Source organism: Carassius carassius, chromosome 4 (assembly GCF_963082965.1).
Source record: "Carassius carassius chromosome 4, fCarCar2.1, whole genome shotgun sequence".
NCBI lineage: Eukaryota > Metazoa > Chordata > Actinopteri > Cypriniformes > Cyprinidae > Carassius > Carassius carassius.
The window spans coordinates 14,136,951-14,161,549 of NC_081758.1; the positions used below are offsets into that span (position 1 = coordinate 14,136,951).

A 24,599-nucleotide genomic window follows, 5' to 3' on the forward strand; every position below is an offset into this window, starting at 1 on the left:
AAGTTAATTAAGACCCGTTGGGATTGCTTGTGATAAAGATTTAAGTGCAAAATGCACGAGACTGTTTCTGTCTGTGGTGTTTTAATTTTAAATATTTTAACAAGAAAAGTAGGCTAATTGTGTTTAAATGTGTTGCGGCTTGCTTGAGCAGCTTATTATACAAACCTAGAAGTAAAATGCATGAATAATGTGTTGTTTATATTTATTGAGTTTAAACTAATGTCTATATGAAAGATTGTTACTGTACTGTGATAAAAGACTTACAATGCTGAAAAAAAATATATATTTTTTTTTTTACATGATATGAAATCAAAACAATGAACAAATGTTCAGGATCAGTAGCGGACAGCAAACGCATCCTGTGTGAAAGCACAATGAGTCCGTGCTGCGGCCTGCATATGCACTGCAGCCAGATAATTTGTGAAAAAGAGGAGCCTGGTCTGTTGTTTGGAGGTTTTTTGGTTTCCAAAAATCCGACGTCGACCAAACATCCATTTTAAGTGCTGTCTGGCTAAAATTGCTAAAATTGGAGCAATTTGCTCCAGCACCTTAGCCGCAAGCACGTCTTGGAATATCAACCAGCAGAAAATGCATTGTACACCTGATTATGCATGAAAAAAAAAAAACGTCATAAACCGGAAAACCGGTATAATTTTGAAAAAAAAACGTGATGTACATTTTTGGTCAAAGCGCCCAGCACTAGCTTTATTGGGCATTCAGTTGTATTACAGTAGTAGAAGAGAGAGTAGAACAGATCTGAAGTGCCAAAACTTGTCTGAATGCAAACCCGATGCAATGACGTCATAAAAATGCCAATTACTATGTGACATCACCTTCTGCCACAAGTCTCACAAAATACTGTGAGAAACACTGAATTCAGAAAGTAACACTTAAAGTGTTTTATGTGATGACAAGTGACATTCAAAGTACTTTCATGATGCCTCTGATGGTCTGTATCATCTCAGTGATTGACCTCTGCCCTAGATGCACAATGCACACACACACACAGGATTAGTTGTCCACGTAAGTGAAGTAACATCTGTAGAGCACATTGGAGCAATCCATGTGTGTGTTGGCCCTCAAAGTGCCAAGTCATGAGCTTCGAATTACAAAGCAGGACATGAAGTTATCATTTCCAACCAAATTCTTCTCTTGTGCCGTAGGATAGCTATCCCACAATGCCCTCTGATCTAGCATGGGCTTATAGACACAATCCCCAAATCACTGCACAATGATAAGGTTACTGCGAGATCTAGTGAGAATCATTCAAATTCTGCACAGAAATCTCTGTTATAAACAGCGATGACATACGTCAGTAAACCTGAAGTGGTAACGCTAACTGTAACCATGGTGTTGTGGTAGAAATAGTCAAATGCATTGTATCATTCATTTCTGGGTTTGTACAACCTTTTGAGAGAGAAATTCAAACACTTTTCAATGATTTTCAAGCATTTCACACAACTATTTCCAGCACTTTAATGCTCTAAGATGATAAAGATGATTAAATGTTATTTTAAATGGGATACACCACAAAATATATTTGTGGTAAACACGTGTAAAATTTTAAGAATACATCAAATCACAATTATAACCAGTAGACAGCAGCAGAGGAGCACTTCTTGGCTTATTAGACATTCATTTCTACTTTTAAATGTATGCATTTAGCAGACGCTTTTATCCAAAGCGACTTACATTGCATTCAAGCTAACAATTTTCTCCTAACATGTGTTCCCTGAGATTTGAAACCCCCAACCTTGAACTTGTTAACGCAATGCTCTACCACTTGAGCTACAGGAACACTAAATAAAAAAAACAATTATGTAAAAAAAAAATATATATATATTATTAAAAATAATAAACAAAAAAATGAACATGAACTATTATTAGTAACTGCACTTATTAATGCAAAACACCATCTGTAGAACTTCGTGTCACTGCTCTCAAATGTTGGTCTGGAGCCCCGCTCTCTCAGATAAGTTTTAAACTATACAGTAAACCCTGTCAGTTGGTAATTAATATAAAATATTGCTAATATATTTAACAAAATAAGAAGGGGGGGAGGTTGTTATTGAGCTATATCTTTCCTGAGGTAAGTAAATGTAATATTACGTGACATTGTTCATAAGCTGTTTTACAGAGGTCTTTCTAGAGGTCTGATACTAAATTAAAACTAAATGCATTAGGCTAAGCTTTCATTGATGCACAATGATGGGTTGGGATGGGGTGAGGGAGGAGTTAGGGGTGTGCCAGAAGCGTGAATCCGTATATAGAAAGGCACAGAAAACAAATAATGTTTGCTAACGCTTGCCTGCTACATTACAGTACTTAAAGTTTCACTTAACAGATACACAGTTAGAAGAGATGACTAAAGATGATGGCAAATGATTTGCAGATTCTTAGCACCACAAACATCTTATCTTGTAAAATGTGTGGTAAGTACTGCTGCTCCATAATATAAACAGAGTACGTGTCATTGCGAATCTCGAAAGTGAAAGTGAAACTAAAAAGTGATCCTGCCTTCAAAATAAGTTTCAATGCCAGGCATAATAGTGGCTACCTGGTGCCTGCAATTTATATACAGTATAATAACCCAATCATAAAACTGCGCAAGAAAGTATTGAAATACATATTTTTCCTCCCATCTCGTATAGGGGTTCTGTAGTAAACATAATTTTCTTTCTGAACATGGTATTGAGACGCGGTGGAACTTGGCAAACGGCATGTGCACATTAGCTAGCAAGTTGTGAGCAATGATTGTGATACAGCAACTAGGAAAACTTGCAGTTTACTTGTGTTCCTTGTAGGGCTGCACGATTATGACAAAAATCATTCGTTCATTCGTTCATTCGTTCGACATCAGCATTTAGCTTTTGTTTGTATTGTGAAAAGTTGATACTGTCACATACCTAATGTACATACAGTTTAATAAGACTATAACTAGGGATGCACGATCATCTCGATACCGATTTCCGTTTTTTTTTTTTTTTAAGCAACAAACAAGAAAGTATGCATAAACAAAATGTTTATTTGGTATTTAATAGGCCAAACTGGCTTTTGGCAATTGAAAACAATAACTGTATCTGAAATTAACGTCAATAACTGCACAGTAAGTAGCCTACATTCAATACAAACATAGATGGTACAGACATCAGCATTTAGCTTTTGTTTTTGAATTGGGTTGAAACTGCATAGAACTGGCCTTAAATTAAAACATTAACTTTAACCATGTGAAATTAAAGGCAATAACTGCATAGTTCTACAATCCAAACAACACAATCAACATACTTTCAATAAGAGGTTTCTTAATCATCATTCAGTATTTGTTTTAGTTTTTAAATTTGGTTTTACATTAAAAAAAGCTTTACCAGTGAGAATAAAAAGTATGCTATATAAAAAAATTATTCCAAAATGTTAAAATCAAATAATGTTGGTGCGAATAAAACAAAGATTCAAAGTGTTTCATTCGTCCAATTAAAAGAAATAATAATAATAAAAATAGGGTAATGCTGTCACAGTGTCTGGGTTGTGTTCCCTGGGTTTCCACTAGGTGTCCTCAGTTCCCACAGTGTTTATCATTTATCACTTCCTGTCTCCTTATTTGGTCACCTTCCTCCTTGTTTAGTTAATTGATTGTTCCCCACCTTTCTCCTGTTTCCCCATCATCCTTTTGTGTATTTATACCTGGTCTGTCTGAGTCTTAGTCACGGAGTCCTTGTTTAGTGTTAAACGTTTATTCATGTCCGTCAATGCCTTGTCTTGCCTTGCCTTGCCTCGTTTATGTTATGTTTGGATTTACCGGTTTTGACCCTGCCTGGACTGTGTATTCTCTTTGGATTACCCCTTATTAAAGACATACTCGCAATTGGTTCTCTCTCCTGTGTTTTCCATAACACCGAACGTGACAGAAGGACTCCGTCACTACAAGAGCCAGCGGTATGTCTGTTTATGTCTCCTCCCCAGCCACAGAGCGGGAGAGGAACGGATTTGAGGGAACTCGCCTGGTGGTTTTCCGGGGGACCAGGGGAGGTCGCCGAGGAGGGAATGGTCGAGAGGAGATTCAGCACCGCTCTCAACCATGGCCTCCCTTCGACCCGGGGCTCGTGTGGGATGGATCAGAGCCACCGTCTCACCATGGCGGACGGAGAGGGGAGAGGAAGCGCACGTCCGCCACGGTGGCGCCACTGCCCATGATTGCCGCGAGCCCAGCGCCACGGTGCAAGATGGCCGCCAGCTCAGCGCCAACGCCCAAGAAGGCTGCTGACTCATTCTTGGATTATTTCGCTACGCTGTCCAAGATTCTAGAGATTCCCAAGACGGTCAATGTCATGGCTGCTGAGCCAGCGCCTCAGCACAAGATGGCCGCCAGCCCAGCGCCACAGCACAAGATGGCCGCCAGCCCAGAGCCACAGCACAAGATGGCCGCCAGCCCAGCGCCACAGCACAAGATGGCCGCCAGCCCAGAGCCACAGCACAAGATGGCCGCCAGCCCAGAGCCACAGCACAAGATGGCCGCCAGCCCAGAGCCACAGCACAAGATGGCCGCCAGCCCAGAGCCACAGCACAAGATGGCCGCCAGCCCAGAGCCACAGCACAAGATGGCCGCCAGCCCAGCGCCACAGTACAAGATGGCCGCCAGCTTGGAGCCACAGCACAACATGGCCGACTCAACGCCTGAGTCTCCAGACAAGGTGTCACCGACTCGCCATCATAGAGGGCGGAGGAGGAGGAGACAGGCGTCTACCGTTCCTCAAAGCCCGGAGGACGTTCCCGAGGCGGTGCCCGATGCTGTTCCGAAGGCCGAGGCGGTGCCCGTTGCTGTTCCGAAGGCCGAGGCGGTGCCCGTTGCTGTTCCGGAGGCCGAGGCGGTGCCCGATACTGGTCCCGAGGCCGAGGCGGTGCCCGATGCCGAGGCGGTGCCCGATGCCGAGACGGTGCCCGATGCCGAGGCGGTGCCCGATGCTGTTCCCAAGGCCGAGGCGGTGCCCGAGGCCATACCCGATGCGGTGCTCGATGCTGTTCCGGAGGCCGAGGCGGTGCCCGATGCTGTTCCGGAGGCCGAGGTGGTACCCGATGCCGAGGCGGTGCCCGATGCTGGTCCCGAGGCCGAGGCGGTGCCCGATGCCGAGGCGGTGCCCGATGCTGTTCCCGAGGCCGAGGCGGTGCCCGAGGCCGTACCCGATGCGGTGCTCGATGCTGTTCCGGAGGCCGAGGCGGTGCCCGATGCAGAGGCGGTGCCCGATGCTGTTCCGGAGGCCGAGGTGGTACCCGATGCCGAGGCGGTGCCCGATGCCGTTCCGGAGGCCGAGGTGGTGCCCGATGCCATTCCGGAGGCCGAGGCGGTGCCCGATGCCGTTCCGGAGGCCGAGGCGGTGCCCGATGCCGTTCCGGAGGCCGAGGCGGTGCCCGATGCCGTTCCGGAGGCCGAGGCGGTGCCCGATGCCGTTCCGGAGGCCGAGGCGGTGCCCGATGCCGTTCCGGAGGCCGAGGCGGTGCCCGATGCCGAGGCGGTGCCCGATGCTGTTCCGGAGGCCGAGGCGGTGCCCGATGCCGAGGCGGTGCCCGATGCCGAGGCGGGATCCGATGCTGTTCCGGAGGCCGAGGCGGGGCCCGATGCTGTTCCGGAGGCCGAGGCGGGGCCCGATGCTGTTCCGGAGGCCGAGGCGGGGCCCGATGCTGTTCCGGAGGCCGAGGCGGTGCCCGATGCTGTTCCGGAGGCCGAGGCGGTGCCCGATGCCGAGGCGGGACCCGATGCGGTGCCCGAGGCCGCTCCCGAGGCCGTGACCGAGGCAGTGCCCGAGTCCGTTCCAGAGGCGGTGCCCGAAGCCGAGGCGTCTCAAGTCTCCACAGGCAGTCCAGAGTCGAGTCAGGTTTCAGTTGACCCTCCAGAGGCGAGTCAGGGGCCAGTGAACTCTCCAGAGTCGAGTCAGGTGCCAGTGACCTCTCCAGAGTCAGGGCCAGTCACCGTTGAACTTTCAGAGTTAAGTCAAGTCACTGGGTGGTCTGCTGCTCCGCCCTGTTGGACTCCGGCATCGACCACAGGGGCGTGGTGGTCATCTGCTCCACCCTGGAGGACTCTGGCCTTGACCACAAGGGTGTGGTGGTCTTCCGCTCCGCCCTGGGGGGCTTCCGCTCTGACCACACGGACGTGGTGGTCTTCCGTTCCGCCCTGGGGGGCGTTTGCCCTGACTACACGGTTGTGGTGGTCTTCCGCTCCGCCCTGGAGGACTCTGGCCTTGACCACAAGGGTGTGGTGGTCTTCTGCTCCGCCCTGGGGGGCTTCATGTTGTTGTTTTTTTTTTTTTCTCCTTTTGTTTTTGTGTTAATGTCGGTCCCTGTTCCTTTCTGTTAGTCTGGCCCTCCGTCCCTCCCCCTGAGCCTCCACCTGTCCGCCTCCCTCCTGGTCTCTGTTTTGTGTCTGTCTTGGAGCGTCTGGGAGCCGCTCCTTAGTAAGGGGGTACTGTCACAGTGTCTGGGTTGTGTTCCCTGGGTTTCCACTAGGTGTCCTCAGTTCCCACACTGTTTATCATTTATCACTTCCTGTCTCCTTATTTGGTCACCTTCCTCCTTGTTTAGTTAATTGATTGTTCCCCACCTGTCTCCTGTTTCCCCATCATCCTTTTGTGTATTTATACCTGGTCTGTCTGAGTCTTAGTCACGGAGTCCTTGTTTAGTGTTAAACGTTTATTCATGTCCGTCAATGCCTTGTCTTGCCTTGCCTTGTTTATGTTATGTTTGGATTTACCGGTTTTGACCCTGCCTGGACTGTGTATTCTCTTTGGATTACCCCTTATTAAAGACATACTCGCAATTGGTTCTCTCTCCTGTGTTTTCCATAACACCGAACGTGACAAATGCATCTATATTGTTTTATTTGAGACAATGAAAAATAAATAACTATTTGCTCAAGTTAAAAAAAATATGGATGTGAGTCATTACCCTAACATTTTTTAATTGGATGAATGAAACACTTTTTTTTCTCAGTGTGCTACAGCAGGTGATTTTTAAATCAAATTAAGTCAATGTATTTTTAAGGTAATAGGCAAGGCATGGCAAGGCAAGTTTATTTATATAGCACATTTCGTACAAAATGGTAATTCAAAGTGCTATATATAAAATACAGTAAAATAATAATGAAGAAAAATAATAACAAGAAAAAAACAAGCAATTTTAAAACTTTTGAAATTATTAAAAAATGTACTTATTTAAAATGAATTTAAAACAGTTAGAAAATGATTTTGCATTAAAAAAAACTGAAAATATAGTGCAATCAGTTCGGACATTGCACAGTGCTCATTCAATAAATGCACAGCTAAACAGATGAGTTTTAAGTCTAGATTTAAATAGGGCTGCAACTAACGACTATTTTAATAGTCGACTAGTCACCGACTATTGAAACGATTAGTCGACTAATCGAATAATTATACAATTTTTCTAAAATTTAGCATGAGATTGCTTTAATTCTGTGGAAAATGATAGTAAACACAAGAAAGAAGGGGGTACTTCAATGAAAAATGCATATTTTATTGAACTTTGCTGCTGATAGGCCGATTCATACTAAAAGTAAATAAAAATGCCCTGTCTAAAACCAATTTGGCACAGCGCTCGGTCAGTATAGACATAAATGCATAAATAAAGAAACTTTATTAAACAGCTGCAGCTGTCTAATAGTCTTTTTGGGAAGGCCGGTGAGGAGCCCATTACAATAGTCCACCCTGCTGGTGATAAAGGCATGAACAAGTTTCTCCAAGTCTTGGCTGCAAACAAAACATAATTCTTGCAATGTTTTTTAAATGATAGTATGCTGATTTAGTTACTGCTTTGACATGACTACTGAAACTAAGGTCTGTCTCCAGAATCACACCAAGATTCCTGACTTGATTTTAAGTTGTTTGTGTTTTTAGTACCTTGAGAGTCAAGGTATGCATTCACCTTGAAAACTTCATCTTTGTTTCCAAATGTAATGACTTCAGTTTTTTCTTTGTTTAACTGAAGAAAGTTCTGGCACATCCAACTATTAATTTCATCAATGCATTGGCAGAGGGAGTCAATGGGGCTTTATTCATTTGGAGATACGCTAGGTAAATCTGGGTATCATCAGCATAGCTGTGATAGGCAATTTGGTTCTTTCTTATTATTTGACTTAGTGGGAGCATATACAGGCTAAACAAGAGTGGTGCAAGAATTGACCCTTGTGGGACTCCACATGTCATGGACGTCCACTTAGACTTATGCTCTCCTAGACTCACATAATAGCCTCTCCCTTCAAAGTATGACCTGAACCATTTGAGTACCATCCCAGAAAGCCCGACCCAGTTTTCCAGTCTCTCTAGTAGTATGTTATGATCAACAGTGTCAAACGCAGCACTGAGATCTAGCAATACCAGCACCGATATTTTGCCAGAGTCACAATTTAAGCGAATATCATTTATTATCTTAATGAGTGCTGTCTCTGTGCTGTGATGCGGTCGAAAATCAGATTGAAAATTGTCCAGGTAACCATTTGAGTTTAAGTATTTTTTCAGCTGATTAAAAACTACCTTTTCTATAATTTTGCCTATAAAAGGAAGATTTGATATTGGTCTAAAATTGCTCAAAATGGTGTTATCAAAATTGCTCTTTTTCAGGAGGGGCTTAACAACTGCAGTTTTTAAGGAGTTTGGAAATGTCCCAGAAAGAAGTGAGGCGTTCACCACTTCTAAAAGATCTGCTTCTAAGCAGTTAAGCACACTTTTGAAAAAAGATGTGGGAAGTGTGTCAAGAAAAAAAAATAATAATAATCCTATACTGCACTGACGTTTACTTCTAGCTTTTCAAACGTGTATGCAAGTTCTACTTTACAGAAAAAAGTTGTGTCACAGTTTAGTCTGTTTCGTTTCTCATCCAACACACAAAAAGTTGAGCTGAACATTGCTTCACTGTCTCTGCTTGTGCAGGGCCCGGACAGGTTCCGATTTATGGCCGGTCAACCGGTGCATCCCTAACTGTAACTGATCACATAATTAGCCTATTAAATAGAGTCTGAAGCAAAATTATTTGAAAACCTTGTGTACTTTCTGTATTTTGATAGATTAAAGGTAAAATTTGTAAGATATTTGCAGTAAAATATCCAAAAACCACTAGGCAAGTGTTATATATTTTGTCCAGCTGATTACTAACAATATCTCTAATGTTTTCAACTACTTGTAAATCGAGAAAATTTCCATTGTAAACAGTGACACGGGGCAGTGCAGTCGCCTGTCAATGACGTTAGTTACCCTTTGTTAGCCTTTACTGACGTAGAAACCACAAGACAACAGTGTCATGGACAAATGCGGAAGTAGCTTCATGACAAACTTCAACTAGAAAGAGATGCCAATCTCGCTTGAGTTTTACTTGACAGGTGAGTTGTTTTGATTCGTATCTTTACAGAAAATGTATGCTATTATAATGATTAACAAGATTAGTATTACGGGGCATACACGCCAAACGCGGGGCATTGCGTCTCTAGACCCACGCGAGGACTGATCCATAGTGTGATCGCGTCTTTGCATTGACTTTGTATGTAATCTACTCGCGCAAATTGTTAAACTCGCAATAAATCCATGATTTATCTTTCCGTCTGTTTGATGGTCTTCAGCGGTTGGGTAGAAGACAACAAATCCCATAATTCCACACTCCTTCTTAGCATCATCAAACCACTTTTAATTGTTTCTTTATATCCCATTATTAAGCTAAAACTCATGTGCAAATGTGCTCCTCGTGAAAAAGGTAAGTGTCAAGCCCTGACTTATCTATTGTTTATTCATGTTTACTTTGTTATAAATAAAGCAAAGCAGCTGATCAGTTCATCCCTGATTACCACAGCACAGACTAAAAGACTGATTCTTTGACTTAATATTTGGTATTCCATCCATCCATCCATCTTATTCCGCTTATCCGGGGCCGGGTCGCGGGGGCAGCAGTCTAAGCAGAGAACCCCAGACTTCCCTCTCTCTAGACACTTCCTCCAGCTCTTCTGGGGGGACATTGAGGCGTTCCCAGGCCAGCCGGGAGACATAGTCTCTCCAGCGTGTCCTAGGTCTTCCCCGGGGTCTCCTCCCAGTGGGACGCACCCGGAACACCTTCCCGGGAAGGCGTCCAGGAGGCATCCGGAACAGATGCCCGAGCCACCTCAGCTGACCCCTCTCGATGTGGAGGAGCAGCGGCTCTACTCTGAGCTCCTCCCGGGTGACTGAGCTTCTCACCCTATCTCTAAGGGATCGCCCAGCCACCCTGCGGAGAAAGCTCATTTCGGCCGCCTGTATCCGGGATCTTGTCCTTTCGGTCATGACCCAAAGCTCATGACCATAGGTGAGAGTAGGAACGTAGATTGACCGGTAAATCGAGAGCTTCGCCTTGCGGCTCAGCTCTTTCTTCACCACGACAGACCGGTACATCGACCGCATTACTGCAGAAGCTGCACCGATCCGTCTGTCAATCTCCCGTTCCATCCTTCCCTCACTCGTGAACAAGACCCCAAGATACTTAAACTCCTCCACTTGAGGCAGGAACTCTCCACCAACCTGAAGTGGGCAAGCCACCCTTTTCCGACTGAGGACCATGGCCTTGGATTTGGAGGTGCTGATTCTCATCCCAGCCGCTTCACACTCGGCTGCAAACCGTCCCAGTGCATGCTGAAGGTCCTGGCTTGATGAGGCCAACACGACAACATCATCCGCAAAGAGCAGAGACGAAATCGTGTTGTCACCAAACCTGACCCCCTCCGGCCCCTGGCTGCGCCTAGAAATTCTGTCCATAAAAATCATGAACAGAACCGGCGACAAAGGGCAGCCCTGCCGGAGTCCAACACGCACCGGGAACAAGTCTGACTTACTGCTGGCAATACGAACCAAGCTCCTGCTCCGGTCGTACAGGGACCGGATAGCCCTTAGCAAAGGGCCCCGGACCCCATACTCCCGGAGCACCCTCCACAGGCCGCCGCGAGGGACACAGTCGAATGCCTTCTCCAAATCCACAAAGCACATGTGGACTGGTTGGGCAAACTCCCATGAACCCTCCAGCACCCTGTAGAGGGTATAGAGCTGGTCCAGTGTTCCACGGCCTGGACGAAAACCACACTGTTCCTCCTGAATCCGAGGTTCTACTATCGGCCGGATTCTCCTCTCCAGTACCCTGGCATAGACTTTCCCAGGGAGGCTGAGAAGTGTGATCCCCCTGTAGTTGGAACACACCCTCCGGTCCCCCTTCTTAAAAAGAGGGACCACCACCCCGGTCTGCCATCCCAGAGGCACCGTCCCCGACTGCCACGCGATGCTGCAGAGGCGTGTCAGCCAAGACAGCCCCACAACATCCAGAGACTTGAGGTACTCAGGGCGGATCTCATCCACCCCCGGTGCCTTGCCACCGAGGAGTTTCTTGACTACCTCGGTGACTTCAGCTTGGGTGATGGACGAGTCCACATCTGAGCCCTCAGCCTCTGCTTCCTCAATGGAAGACGTGACAGCGGGATTGAGGAGATCCTCGAAGTATTCCTTCCACCGTCCAACGACATCCCCAGTTGAGGTCAACAGCTCCCCACCTTTACTGTAAACAGCGTTGGTAGGGCACTGCTTCCCTCTCCTGAGGTGCCGGACGGTTTGCCAGAATCTCTTCGAGGCTGACCGATAGTCCTTCTCCATGGCCTCACCAAACTCCTCCCAGGCCCGAGTTTTTGCCTCCACAACCACCCGGGCTGTAGTCCGCTTGGCCTGCCGGTACCTGTCAGCTGCCTCAGGAGTCCCACAAGCCAACCAGGCCCGATAGGACTCCTTCTTCAGCTTGACGGCATCCCTTACTTCCGGTGTCCACCACCGGGTTCGGGGATTGCCACCTCGACAGGCACCGGAAACCTTACGGCCACAGCTCCGAGCGGCCGCTTCGACAATGGAGGTGGAGAACATGGTCCACTCGGACTCAATATCTCCAGCCTCCCTCGGGATCCGGTCGAAGCTCTGCCGGAGGTGGGAGTTGAAGATCTCTCTGACAGGAGACTCGGCCAAACGTTCCCAGCAGACCCTCACAGTGCGTTTGGGTCTGCCGAGTCTGTCCAGCTTCCTCCCCCGCCATCGGATCCAACTCACCACCAGGTGGTGATCGGTTGACAGCTCCGCCCCTCTCTTCACCCGAGTGTCCAAGACATACGGCCGGAGGTCGGATGAAACGACCACAAAGTCGATCATCGACCTACGGACTAGGGTGTCCTGGTGCCACGTGTACTGATGGACACCCTTATGCTTGAACATGGTGTTCGTTATGGACAAGCTGTAACTAGCACAGAAGTCCAATAACTGAACACCGCTCGGGTTCAGATCAGGGGGGCCGTTCCTCCCAATCACGCCCCTCCAGGTGTCACTGTCGTTGCCCACGTGGGCGTTGAAGTCCCCCAGTAAAACGACGGAGTCCCCAGTCGGAGCACATTCCAGCACCCCTCCCAGAGACTCCAAGAAGGCCGGGTACTCTGCACTGCCGTTCGGCCCGTAGGCACAAACGACAGTGAGAGACCTATCCCCGACCCGAAGGCGCAGGGAAGCGACCCTCTCGTTCACCGGGGTAAACTCCAACACATGGCAGCTGAGCTGGGGGGCTATAAGCAAACCCACACCAGCCCGCCGCCTCTCACCATGGGCAACTCCAGAGTGGTGAAGAGTCCATCCTCTCTCGAGGAGTGTGGTTCCAGAGCCCAAGCTGTGCGTAGAGGTGAGCCCGACTATCGCTAGTCGGAACCTCTCAACCTCACGCACAATCTCGGGCTCCTTCCCCGCCAGTGAGGTGACGTTCCACGTCCCTAGAGCTAGTTTCCGTGTCCAGGGATCGGGCTGTCGAGGCCCCCGCCTTCGACTGCCGCCCGATTGTCTAAGCACCGGCCCCTTACGGTCCCTCCTGTAGGTGGTGAGCCCACGGGAAGGCGGCCCCACGCCGCTCCTTCGGGCTGAGCCCGGCCGGACCCCGTGGGGAGAGGCCCGGCCACCAGGCGCTCGCATACGAGCCCCAACCCCGGGCCTGGCTCCAGGGTGGGGCCCCGGCTGCGCCATACCGGGCGACGACACGGTCCTTAGATTTAGTCTTCTCATAAGGGGGTATATTTGGTATTGGTTCATCAAAATGAGAATAGATTAAAATTGAGAAACTGATAGACAGTTGTGTGGGAATATATTTGCAGGAATTATTAAAATTGTGTTCTAAAAGATCTGCTTCTAAGCAGTTAAAACACATGCTGAATTTCAGGCCTGGGAAGCTCACAATAATGAAGGTACAAAGGTTTATTATTAAAACATTCAGCTGAATATCACAAACAAGGCACAAGACAAAAAGGGGATAATAGTTTCTCTTGTCATAACTGAGAATGATAAGAAAATGACAGAGAATGCTGATGGGTAAAACTACCAAGATTTCCTTATTACAGTGTCATATAAAAATTAAACATACTTATTTAACAAAAACATTTTCTATTAGTTTCTAAAGAAAGATCCCTGAGAGATTGTTGTTATGACAATATATTCAAAAAGGATGAGAACACAGATAAAAGAAGAGAAGGGATAAAAAGAGATGTACTGTATGTCAAACTGCTCATGCAGTATTCACAGCAGACTTCATTTTTCTCAGAGATCTGTAGTCCCTATAGTGCACAACTTCCTGGATGTGTGGTGTCAAAGCACTGGATGAGTAAACACTCCACAGCTCACACTATGGTTTCTAACTTCTGAAACAAGAACCTCATATGACCGAGACACTCAATGAAGTCAGGAGGATTCACATGCATAACTCAGTCATAACATTTCCATGAATGCTGCGTTGTGTTTACAAAGTATATGGACACTTAAATCACACTTTAAATCTCTGTGAATACCAAACTAAGAAATATCCTCAGAAATGTAGAAAATGGGAAAATACAATATTTTTGACTATGTTCTGATATATTACAATGCTTTATTGGAGTTTACTGTTTGAAGCCAATACACACATAGGTGTGCATTAGAGCCTTTACCATTCTACTAGTGTTGTCAAAAGTCCCATTACTTCGGTACCAAGCCGGTACTAAAATAAAATGTAAATATTACAGTACTAGTTTTTTTTTTTATTTGTACCGGTTGTACGGAGACCACATTCAATCAGAAAAGTTTGCAGGTGCGCTCTCTTCATAAAAGCACTGAGACATGACGACATCAAAAGGAGGAAACACACCAAACTAACAAAACACTTTAAAGACAGATGCCTAGATCAAATGAAAGAGTTCATGCAGGTAAGTTTCATAGTGTTTCCCATAGATTGGGAAATATCAAAATTGACCGCTACAAACAAATGACTTTGACTTCGTTGAATAAACATAAAATGTTCATGTGTCAAAGTCGAAACACGGTGTGGTGTTTTGATATCACTGTATTTCAGAAGCAAACAGAGTGTCTTCAGAAAATGATGGATGTCATTTTCATTTCATCTTCCCTGTAATGCCTGAGCAGCATTTGTGATCGCAGGGCTTATCTGATTACAGCCGTTACTGGGGAAACCTCTCTCGTTCTCTACAAGCGCCTCCTGCTGGCAGAGAATGAATTTGCATATATATGCGTCACAAATAGACTATAGACTGCAATAGACTGCAAGGCTGTGGGAAACACCGCTTCTGTTATGAATATTATAAAATACTGTAATTTGAATGTCGGGTTTAAATGGATGCTGTTATTAGAGTAGTTAGCATAAGCACGGCTAACGCTAATAAAATGAGAATTAGAATTAAGTTTCTTTATTAACTATTTAATGCTCCTGTAATTTATATTAGGGTAAAAAAAACAGGAGGACATGATGATATTTACTATTGTTACACGCCAGAGGCTTTTAAATAAACTAAAATATGCATGTTAGAGAACGTACAAATGGTTATGAATTGTTTATGTCATTTAAGGCAGAAAATCAGTTCTGGGCTTTTTTTTTTTTTAGCTAACTTGGTTGTTATTCTTGGCTTAAAATTTAAAAGCCCTTAAAAATTAAATATGTACACAATTTGGATTAAATGAACGTATAGTAAAACATTTTAATTAGCATGTTGTTGTCTTTTGCTTTGGTACCAAAATTGGTACAGAGAACTGGGCATTTTCACTGGTATTGGTACCAAATACTGAATTTTTGGTACCGTGACAACACTACGTTCTACATTAATGCGCTGCTTACTGACACACACACACATTGGCCTTTTGCAATAATCAATATATCGACTTAGCACGCAATATATGTACATGACCTCAATAATTTTTGGTGATGCAATATATCGCCCATTATATTTACTTAAAAATTATGTCACCATGTTTTGTACGTTCCACTTTTGTAACTTCTCGTACATAACGTTGTGTAGTCATGAAGTGCTCAAATTTAAAAAATGCTTATACAAAAAAAAAGTTTTAACTGCAGATATGGTCTTGTTAAGGTATTTAATTATTCGATACATAATTTCCATGATCTAAATATTCTTTTACATTACATTTGGAAGTATATAGGTCTTCTTGCATTATTATGCTGTTACATTATGATTATTTATTCAGTGGCATAAAATGGTCTTTAAAATTACAATAATATCGTTTAGCGCAATGATTTATGGGGCAATATATCACACAACAAAAAGTTGTTATCGTGACAGACCTACGCACACATACACATCAGAAATCGTGCAGCTCACACATCCAGGAGCAAAAAAAACTTGTCAATGGTGCCCCACAACTTTTATAAATAACAGTTTAAATACTGAATCGCTACATTATAATTTCAAGCAACAAGAGGATAAAATCGCTTTTTTAAAGTAAACTCACTCTAAAAAAGAGAAACGCACAGATGAGCATACACGCAACTTTCATCTCTCTCTGTCACTAGAGAACATCTGAAGCTGAGACTAGGATGAATGTATCTACGCAACTGAGTATTCCATAAAAAGACACAACTGTATGACGTGATACTACATCCCAAAACTTGCCTACTCTTCTACTACACACTCAGAAGTGCATACTTTTTCTTCACCAAAAGAGTACATACTTTATGGGGCGTAGTAATACTGAAGATCTTGATTAGGTGGTTCAGGTGTGTTTAATTATGATTGTAGTTAAACTCTGCAGGATGGTTACCCTCCAGGAGCAGGATTTGACACCAATGGTCTATCATCATTTGCTTGCAGATGCCATGTGGTTTGATATTTTGTATCAACTGCAGTAAAAGTTACACAGTATGTGTGATTTAAGTGTACAAATAGCTCTTTGGGCCACTGTATTACATGCCTCATTTGTTGATTCACTACATGCTACAAAGTGTTTTAAGTTATATCTAGAAGACTACAGCAATATAATACAAATCTTCATGAATAATAATCATCAATGAACATAAAAAGAAGACAGATAAAAAAATAGATAGATAAAAAATAAAAATAAAAACCTGTAGAAGACATTTTTTGGGGGGTGTTATTCAACAGCAATCAACTAGTTCAATCTGGTCACACAAACAACACAAATAATAACTATAAAAAATAACTAAAAAAGTCTATACTAACTCAAATTGAAAACTTTAAGGACATTAACATTTATAAGGATATAAACTACTCCATATTATTACTCCATATTAGATGTATTTAGGGCTGCAACTAATGATTATTTTGATAATCGATTCATCTGTCGATTATTTTTACGATTAATCGATTAATCTTTATGTACTTATATTTTAGTTTTGCCCATTTTTTCCAATTAAATTATTAACAAAGGGTCTTTATCTTTCAAAGTAGACTTTAAGAGATTTTAACCATTTTGCATGGTCATATCCTCATCGAAAATATACCTGGAGTTTTGTTTTATTATGTGTTGGTAATCCTTTGTCAAACTCTTCTGCAATCAAAACACTGACCCATAATTTCACAAGGAGATTTCAAATAATGTTTTCACCATGGCAGTCCTTAGGGCTCCTAAAGTAGTTTAACATCCCGAAGGAATCTTTCAGAAAATATTTTCACGAAGAATAAGAATAAAACAGAATAAATTTGCAGCACATTGCATTTTATTTTTTTTTTTCCTGTAAACACACAACTTATACCTGGGAAACAGCTTTATAGCTTATGCTGAGAAATAGTAAAAAATCCTTCGAATAAAGTGCCAGTGGCATAAAACCTGAATGGAACTCACATTTTAAAGTAAAATCCATCAGAAGGTTGTCCATAAAAAAAAAAAATTGACACACAAAAAACCTGCTGTGAAAAAGAGCATTGAATACTTAGAAAAAAAAGTGCATTTCAAATACATTTACCTCTCTCATTCAGTCATAATTAGGCTGCAAGACTGAATTAGGGCTGGACGATTAATCGAAAAATAATCAAAACCAATAACCTCTAACCGACGTAATTTTCCCCTGTCGGTTATTTCGGTTTTGTAATCCTGTTAACACTTCCCCCTTAAAAGCACACTAGCGCGTGTGTAGCCACATGACTCTGCTTCGTCCATTCAGTGGCATAAAAGCAAAACAGAGAGGTGAACGCCGGTTCAACAAATAGGGATGGTGCGCAAGCGGTGAGCATTGAGTCTTCACTAAACTTTGTCAGTTGTATTTGTTTTATGGTTTGGACATTCAAGCGATTAGATGAACGAATGTATATTCTTATATCGAGCTACCATGTTCGCGCAGTTGCATTGTGGCACGAACACTCATATAAACAGTAGATGTGAAGATCGCGCGCACAGAGGAACACAGAAACTAGTTGTCAGCGCTGTCCTGTGATTTATCACTAAAGTAGCTTAGAATCTCAAAACTTATTATAGCACGTTTGTGTGCAGCGCACATGAAGCACAAGCGCGTGCACAGAGAGCAGCGGTCGGCGGTCGCGCTGCGGGTTCCCGGTTTGTGTCCATTCTCGGACTGTTCTGTGTATTTTAACTGTAGAAAAGGTTGTTCCGAGTCGAAACTACGATACAGAAAACTACATCAGTATATCATCATAAACGCAGCCGTTTTTGTCTTACGTGAACATAAACAGATGAGAAAGAAAACACATGTGCAGTATTTTTGCTTAAAGAGACAACAGCCTAATAAACGCGCTGCCTGTCATTAATGTTAATCAAAGAACAAAAGAAAATCATTCACTGATCTTGACTGAATATATTTAATAACTTTAATTGATTAATCTTTATTTTATCTATAAAAAGAAAACTATGCAGTGTTTTTAAACTTTTAATTACAGTTTCTGTATCTGAAATTTAGTTTAGTTGTATTTATTTATGATATTGCTTATTGATTTTTTTTGTTCCTTTCTTATTACTGACCTATCTTATTACTTGTCTTTAACACTTTAATATTTGAGATTTATATTAATCTAGTTGTTTTTGCTACGGTATTTTTTTTTAATCACAGGCAAAATTCCTCTTGCAGTGTTTTGTAGGCTGCTTATTTTTGCTCATGTTATTCAGCTGCAACAGAATGCTTTGTAAAAATGTTTGACATCTAAATGTTTGACTTAATTTTTTTTATATTGGATTTTTTATCTTATTGGAATCGAAACTAGGAATCGATAATAATCGGAATCGATAAAATTCAAACGATACCCAACCCTAGTAAGAAATGTTAAGAACATAGATAAAATAACTGCTGATAGTCAATCATATTTACAGTAAAAACCTTGTCAGTGGAAAAAAAAAAAAACCGAAACAAAATAATCGCTCATTAATTGTAATCGAGGTAAAATGTTCAATTAATGAATCGTCCAGCCCTAGACTGAATTATGAACTGGTAAACGACAAACTGATCACAGAACATGTTTGTAAATCTTTAAATGTTAACTGTTAAAAAGCAATGTTATTAGCTTTTACGACTAAACATTTTCAAACAACATTGTACTAGAGAATCTACACAAATAAAAGTCTTAAACAGTTAAACAGTTCAGTAGTGCAGAGTTTACAGGTTACTCTTCTTTTTTGAAGGCTCAAAGTAAAGTACTCCCACACTTTGGATGACTTCGTTCGATTAGTTTTATCTTCTGCTTTTTTCTTTTTCTTTCTCAAGCTTACTCCACTGCCGTCTGTCTCCATCTCGCTGAATGCTGCAGACGCAGTTCGGGAAACACATGACATAAAACGAGGCCAGCTATTGGCTATTCGCTACTTCTCCCGCTGTAGTGGCTGAATAAAACCTGCGGTGGCTCATTACTGCCACACTTTGATCACCGCAGATTTAAAATATGCACAAAATGAGCCGCTTACGGCAAATAAAAGTTCTTTAACAACTAATCGATGACTAAATTAGTTGACAACTATTTTAATAATCTATTTTAATCGATTAAATCGATTAGTTGTTTCAGCTCTAGATGTATTCACTATTTTGTAGGAATTTACCAAATTATAATTCCTTTAAACACAAAAGCAGCAATAATATAATCTATGCAGAGTTTAAAATAAAAGCACTGCTGTCCTCAATTGTCAAGAACTTCAAAACTCAAGACTGTATGAAATTAGAAATTAGCATTTCGCTATCCGATGTGGCCAAGACATTCCCAGCAGTTACCTAGGCTGAGATTTACACAGCAAGTATGCAGCCATTTCCTCCACACATTCCTGTCGTCTGAATGTAGACCAGCCAAATGCATTTCAACTGCACTTCCAAACATCGACTTTGGGACAAATCAGCCTGTTCTTCAAAAAGCTACACTCAAGTTTCCTTAAGTCAAAATGCATTGAACTATATTACAGTCTGTCATTATCCTTATCATCATCATCATTATCGAACATGTTTACAAAACAAATTCACCAATGGGGTCAGTTACCGTTTATCCCAAATTCCGGTAGTATGGATGGATTATTATTTCCTGAAAGCAGAACAGCCAGCAGAATAAATGAGCAGTGTCAGAGACGCTGAAAACACACCTCCATCTGCCAACTCAGAACACAGAAGAGGCTGGTGCTACAATCATTGTCGGTGACAGGCGAAGGGTGTGTACTTGCGTGCTTGAAAAAATGCAAACCGTCCACAGCAGAGTATCAGTGAAAGCATCAGCTGGATTAATCACCACATGTTTGAAAGTAAGAAATCATAATTGGAATACCTTTGGATGAACATCTACGGTTTCACATATCCATAGACAAAGGTAAACTGGAGCATGTCCTTTTGCCCTGCTGTCTTTATGTTGCCAGTTAGAGCCACAGTCCTCATTCCTCCTGGGTACTGCTAAACTAATCCACCCACAAAACAAACATCATTCAGACATCGGCCTGAATGACTGTCTGTAAACAGGTCATGAATATTTGAGTTTCTTGCTCCAAATTAAAAACAGGCTTCCCTGGTTTTCACAGAAGTCTACCACTATCCTCTAAACAGGTGTGACGCTGATAAAGATTCCAGCGACAAGCAGTTTGTGTGTGACAAAGAATATAACAATGGGGTGTGACGTCACAAGCAAAACATGTATATTGAGCAAGTATACTCTTCAGAACTGATGGGCTAATCTGATTTGTTTGACTTCAGGCATACCGTTTACTCATATCTCTCGAGGAAAGCCCTGATGTCATCAACAGGTATCGTGTGTTGCATGTAGTTTTCCTGACAACTAAACGTGTCGGATGTTGCCAGGCATCTAATCAGTGGTGGTGACTGATAATGTGTTGTGTGTGTAGATGCAAATGACTAGTATATTACACATGAAGTCCACACCACACTAAATGTGTTCCAAAACCTGGTGAGCTCCCTATGGAGACAGCATTTTAAAGCATCATCTCACGCAAAGGCTGTTCCAAAAGATCAGCACCTCAATTACACTGCCTACTAAGGTACCTTGTTTTGGCATCATCATATACTTCATAAAGATGGTAATCCTTGACCTTGTATATACTGCAATGACCTCAGTGAAAAGAATGCATGTAGGATTTAGGGCTGCACAATTATGAAAAACTAGTTAATTTTGATTGTGATTAATTTTAATATTAATTTTGATAAATATTATTTACATACTTTTATTGGGGCCGTGCACATATAATATTCCTTATGTATATAACACATCCAAATCAGTAAACTGTACGGGTGTAATTTCACACAATAAGGGCTGGGTGTTATATAGTTTGTATGATTTATATCAATATATGTAAGGTTAAAAAAACACATGATTTTTCACATGCTGTACATTATTGTTGATCCTCTATGCCCAGGTTGATTTTTTTACAAAGCTCATCGTTCTGAAAAGTGCAGTGTGCTCTGATTGGCCAGCTATCCAGTACATTGTGATTTGCCGAATTAAGCATGTGACAGAAATGTTTCCACCATAAAATGCAACCGCACACAATCAAATATTGGGGTTGTACTGTTATAACAGTGTATTTATTGACAAGGTTTGCATATGGTGGTGTGTTCTATATGACAGTTTTCCTGAAAATATATCCTATTCCTAAAATAAGAAATATCCCAATATATCGCCTTGCTTACAGTATCGCAATGTATCACAACAAATCATATCGCCAGATTTTTGACAATACACAGCCCTAACGCTGTATTACTGTTCCATAAGCGCTAAAGTAAGGTTATTCTGTTTTTGCTTCAGATTTTGAAATTATACAGTCTAATATAAATAAAAAATTGCACTTTTTTTCAATTCATGATTAAAATGCAGTGGTTGCCTCTAATTTCAAATAAAAAAAACCAAGGTCCAACACAAAGTTAAGAACATGCAAATGTTATTTTATATGTGATTTTTCACTTTCTGTGACATCCATTTAATTATGTTAAACTAATTAATTTTTTTTCTTTGTTGGAACAGCAGCTATGCTAATAATGTCTCTATTTTTTTCTATGTTTTTCCACAGGATTTACATCCCGTGGTAACTAGGATTTAAACAAGCTCCAGTCTGGATCCAGAACACCTGAGAAGAGATGATGCTGACCCTCAGAGGACCCCAGATGATGCTAACCCTGAATCAACAAACAGAACTAACAAATATTGCTACAAGTGTGATTGCATAATATAATAATTGCTGTTAATAATGTTCATCATCTGGCTGCCTATGACTTGTATTAATTTTTCTGAAAAATCCTGTCATACGTGCACAAACTGACAGTCACCACTTATAAGCTACTACTAAATATTGTAGAAACTTAATTTTCTGTAAAGTTGCTTTGTAACGATTTGCATTGTAAAAAACGCTATACAAATAAACTTGAATGTCACATGTCACATGTGTGAATGGTGCTTTACCTGTAAAAAGATGGAACGCATTGCCTGTGTGAACACTGCATTTTTGTATTGGTATTACAGTGTGAAAGGGGCTATTGATACAGTTACAATGTGATTGGATTCAGGGCCCTGATAATTGTGATAAATTTGTAATGACCCAAAATAATTGTGTGATTAGCTTCATTTCTTTGTTAATGTAGATAATTTGTACTAATATAATGTAAAGGGGATAGTATAAAGAAAACCTAAGAACAATATGTATACTGTTGGTGGCACTGTGTGAAGAAAGACATGGGAGTAAAAAGGTTAGAGAATATGGGCAGTTAACACATGTTGTTCGTGTTTAAGCTTGCATCGCTAAATCTGTTGCAGAAAACAAAAAGAAAAAAACAACCGGGGCGAATACATGAACTCTTTTTAGTTTTTTCAAATAATATAATGAAAACTCCACTGAATTAGATGTCTTATAAAAGTCCCATTGATTAGACCAGAGCTGTGAAATTATAAGTTGTTGTGGTGGGATGTGTGATGCTGAACTGCTGTGTAAGCAACATCCCTTCTGCATGTAATTAGGCTTGACTTTACACTTCCTCACAAAACCAAGCTGGCTACATAAGAACTAAACGTGCAATGATCACTTTTTAGAGCAGAACCAAATCATATATTCAGATATTCTCATTATTATTTCCACTACAAGTGCCTAAATTCCCTCTAATTAAAGGGAAAGTTACCATTATTTGTATATTTTTTGTGTGTGTTAGTTGTTCAAGGACAAGAGGCTACATCTCTTAATGAGAATATGTACCAAAAGATGAGAGTTTTTATTTTGGGTGAACTAAGTCGAGCCATTTATCCCATCTTCTCATCTACTGTATGTCTATCACAGACACAGTCACACACTGCTAAAACCATTCAGAGTCCTCCACTCCTAAATGTCTCATGCAGCTGGAATTGACCTTCCTTTTCCAGAGGCCAAATACTATCTATAGGGACTTCATTTAATCTCAATGTGTGTGCTTTTGTTAGAGCAAAGAGGATGATGAGACTATGAAGCTGGGCTGTATCATGTCAGTGTTTCCTTAAATTATATATTTTTTTAAAAATGTACTTTATCTGAAGTACCAGTCAAGGTTCTTGCATTCAACACACTTCAGCTACTGGATTAAAGGTCTAAAGCAGTCTTAACTGCTTGTATGAACTCACAAATTCCAGCATCTCACACAAACACTCTACATAATAAAAAACAAAAGACATTTAACCCTTATCTTCTGAGAAAGCAGGAGTTTTATTCTGATCAGACTGCTGCAGTATGGACTCGTAGAAATGCTGAGAGCTCTATCTAGGACAGTGTGTTCTAGAGAGCCAAGCTGTCTATCCCAGAGACACACTTGCTATTTCCTTTGATGGTTTACCCAGAAAAAAATCTTGAGGGTATAATTACCTACAAATAGCTAGACACTGGGTGAATAGGTAATTTAGGGAAGTTTTACTTTGGCTGTTTTTAGCTTTATTTTGGTTGGTGAAAGAAAAAAGTATGAAAGTTTTCCAATAAAAAATGACTTGTTTTCTGCTGGGATTTTTTCTCTATGACTGTGTAATCACACTGATTTGACTTACTATGAAGATGCAACAGAGTCCAATAAATTCCTCTACAAAAAAAAATATCTCGCAATTATGTGTTTGAAAAGGGACAGAAAAAAGGGTCAGAATTGTGAGAAATTAAGTCCAAATTGTGAGATAAAAAGTCACAATGTACTATTTTTTTCCCCATGGTAAAAATGCACTTCCATAGTTTCAACCATAAAGAACCACCCTAAACTAATCAATATGGCTATAAAATAACCAACAGTTTTCAGTTACACCGTTAGGATGCGCACAGGACAGTACAATGAACCAGGAGCTTTACAGTCACATGATGATGATGCCTTTCAGTCTGTTTTAATGTTTTGACTGCTCTGTTAATATGTACCAGATGTAAAATGCAGCTTTGTGGTCATATCACAATCTTTGTAAGCACTTAATAAGCCTTTAGGGATCTATTACAATTCATAAAGTAACTTCTCACAGACGCCCATAGTACAAAAAAAAAAACAACAACAACAAAAAAAAACCTTTTGCTACCGCTGCACAATACTAAAAAGAACAATTGCTGAGAAGACTGGAGGTGCTCCAAAACACACAGGTTTCACATGTTCAAAAAACATTTCATTAACCACATAAGATACCATCTTTTCTTTTCACAACAAAAAGTGTTTGGCTTAACGTAAAAGTTTTTAGTTGACAGTTCGGCTGCGCGAGACCTGTTTTCGAAATCCCGAAAATAACTGAAAAGTTCACAACGCTGAAAGTAAAACAATTCTCAAACTATACAGACAGACAGACAGACAGACAGACAGAGAGACAGACAGACAGAGAGACA

General features: G+C 41.8%; 1 protein-coding gene across 4 annotated transcripts in view; it reads right to left on the reverse strand.

Annotated features, from left to right (window-relative positions):
* Positions 1–24,599, reverse strand: part of LOC132136591 (cytospin-B-like) — a 137,104-nt gene that overhangs the window by 111,624 nt on the left and 881 nt on the right. The window contains exon 1 of one of the 4 annotated variants that reach the window (XM_059547253.1): positions 20,066–20,142. The exons of 2 other annotated variants lie outside the window; for them this stretch is intronic. The gene's annotated coding sequence lies outside the window, so the exon portion shown is untranslated. Of the gene's footprint in view, positions 1–19,786; positions 19,915–20,065; positions 20,143–24,599 lie in introns of those variants that run through there. One more of the 4 variants, XM_059547252.1, reaches the window with a different exon arrangement.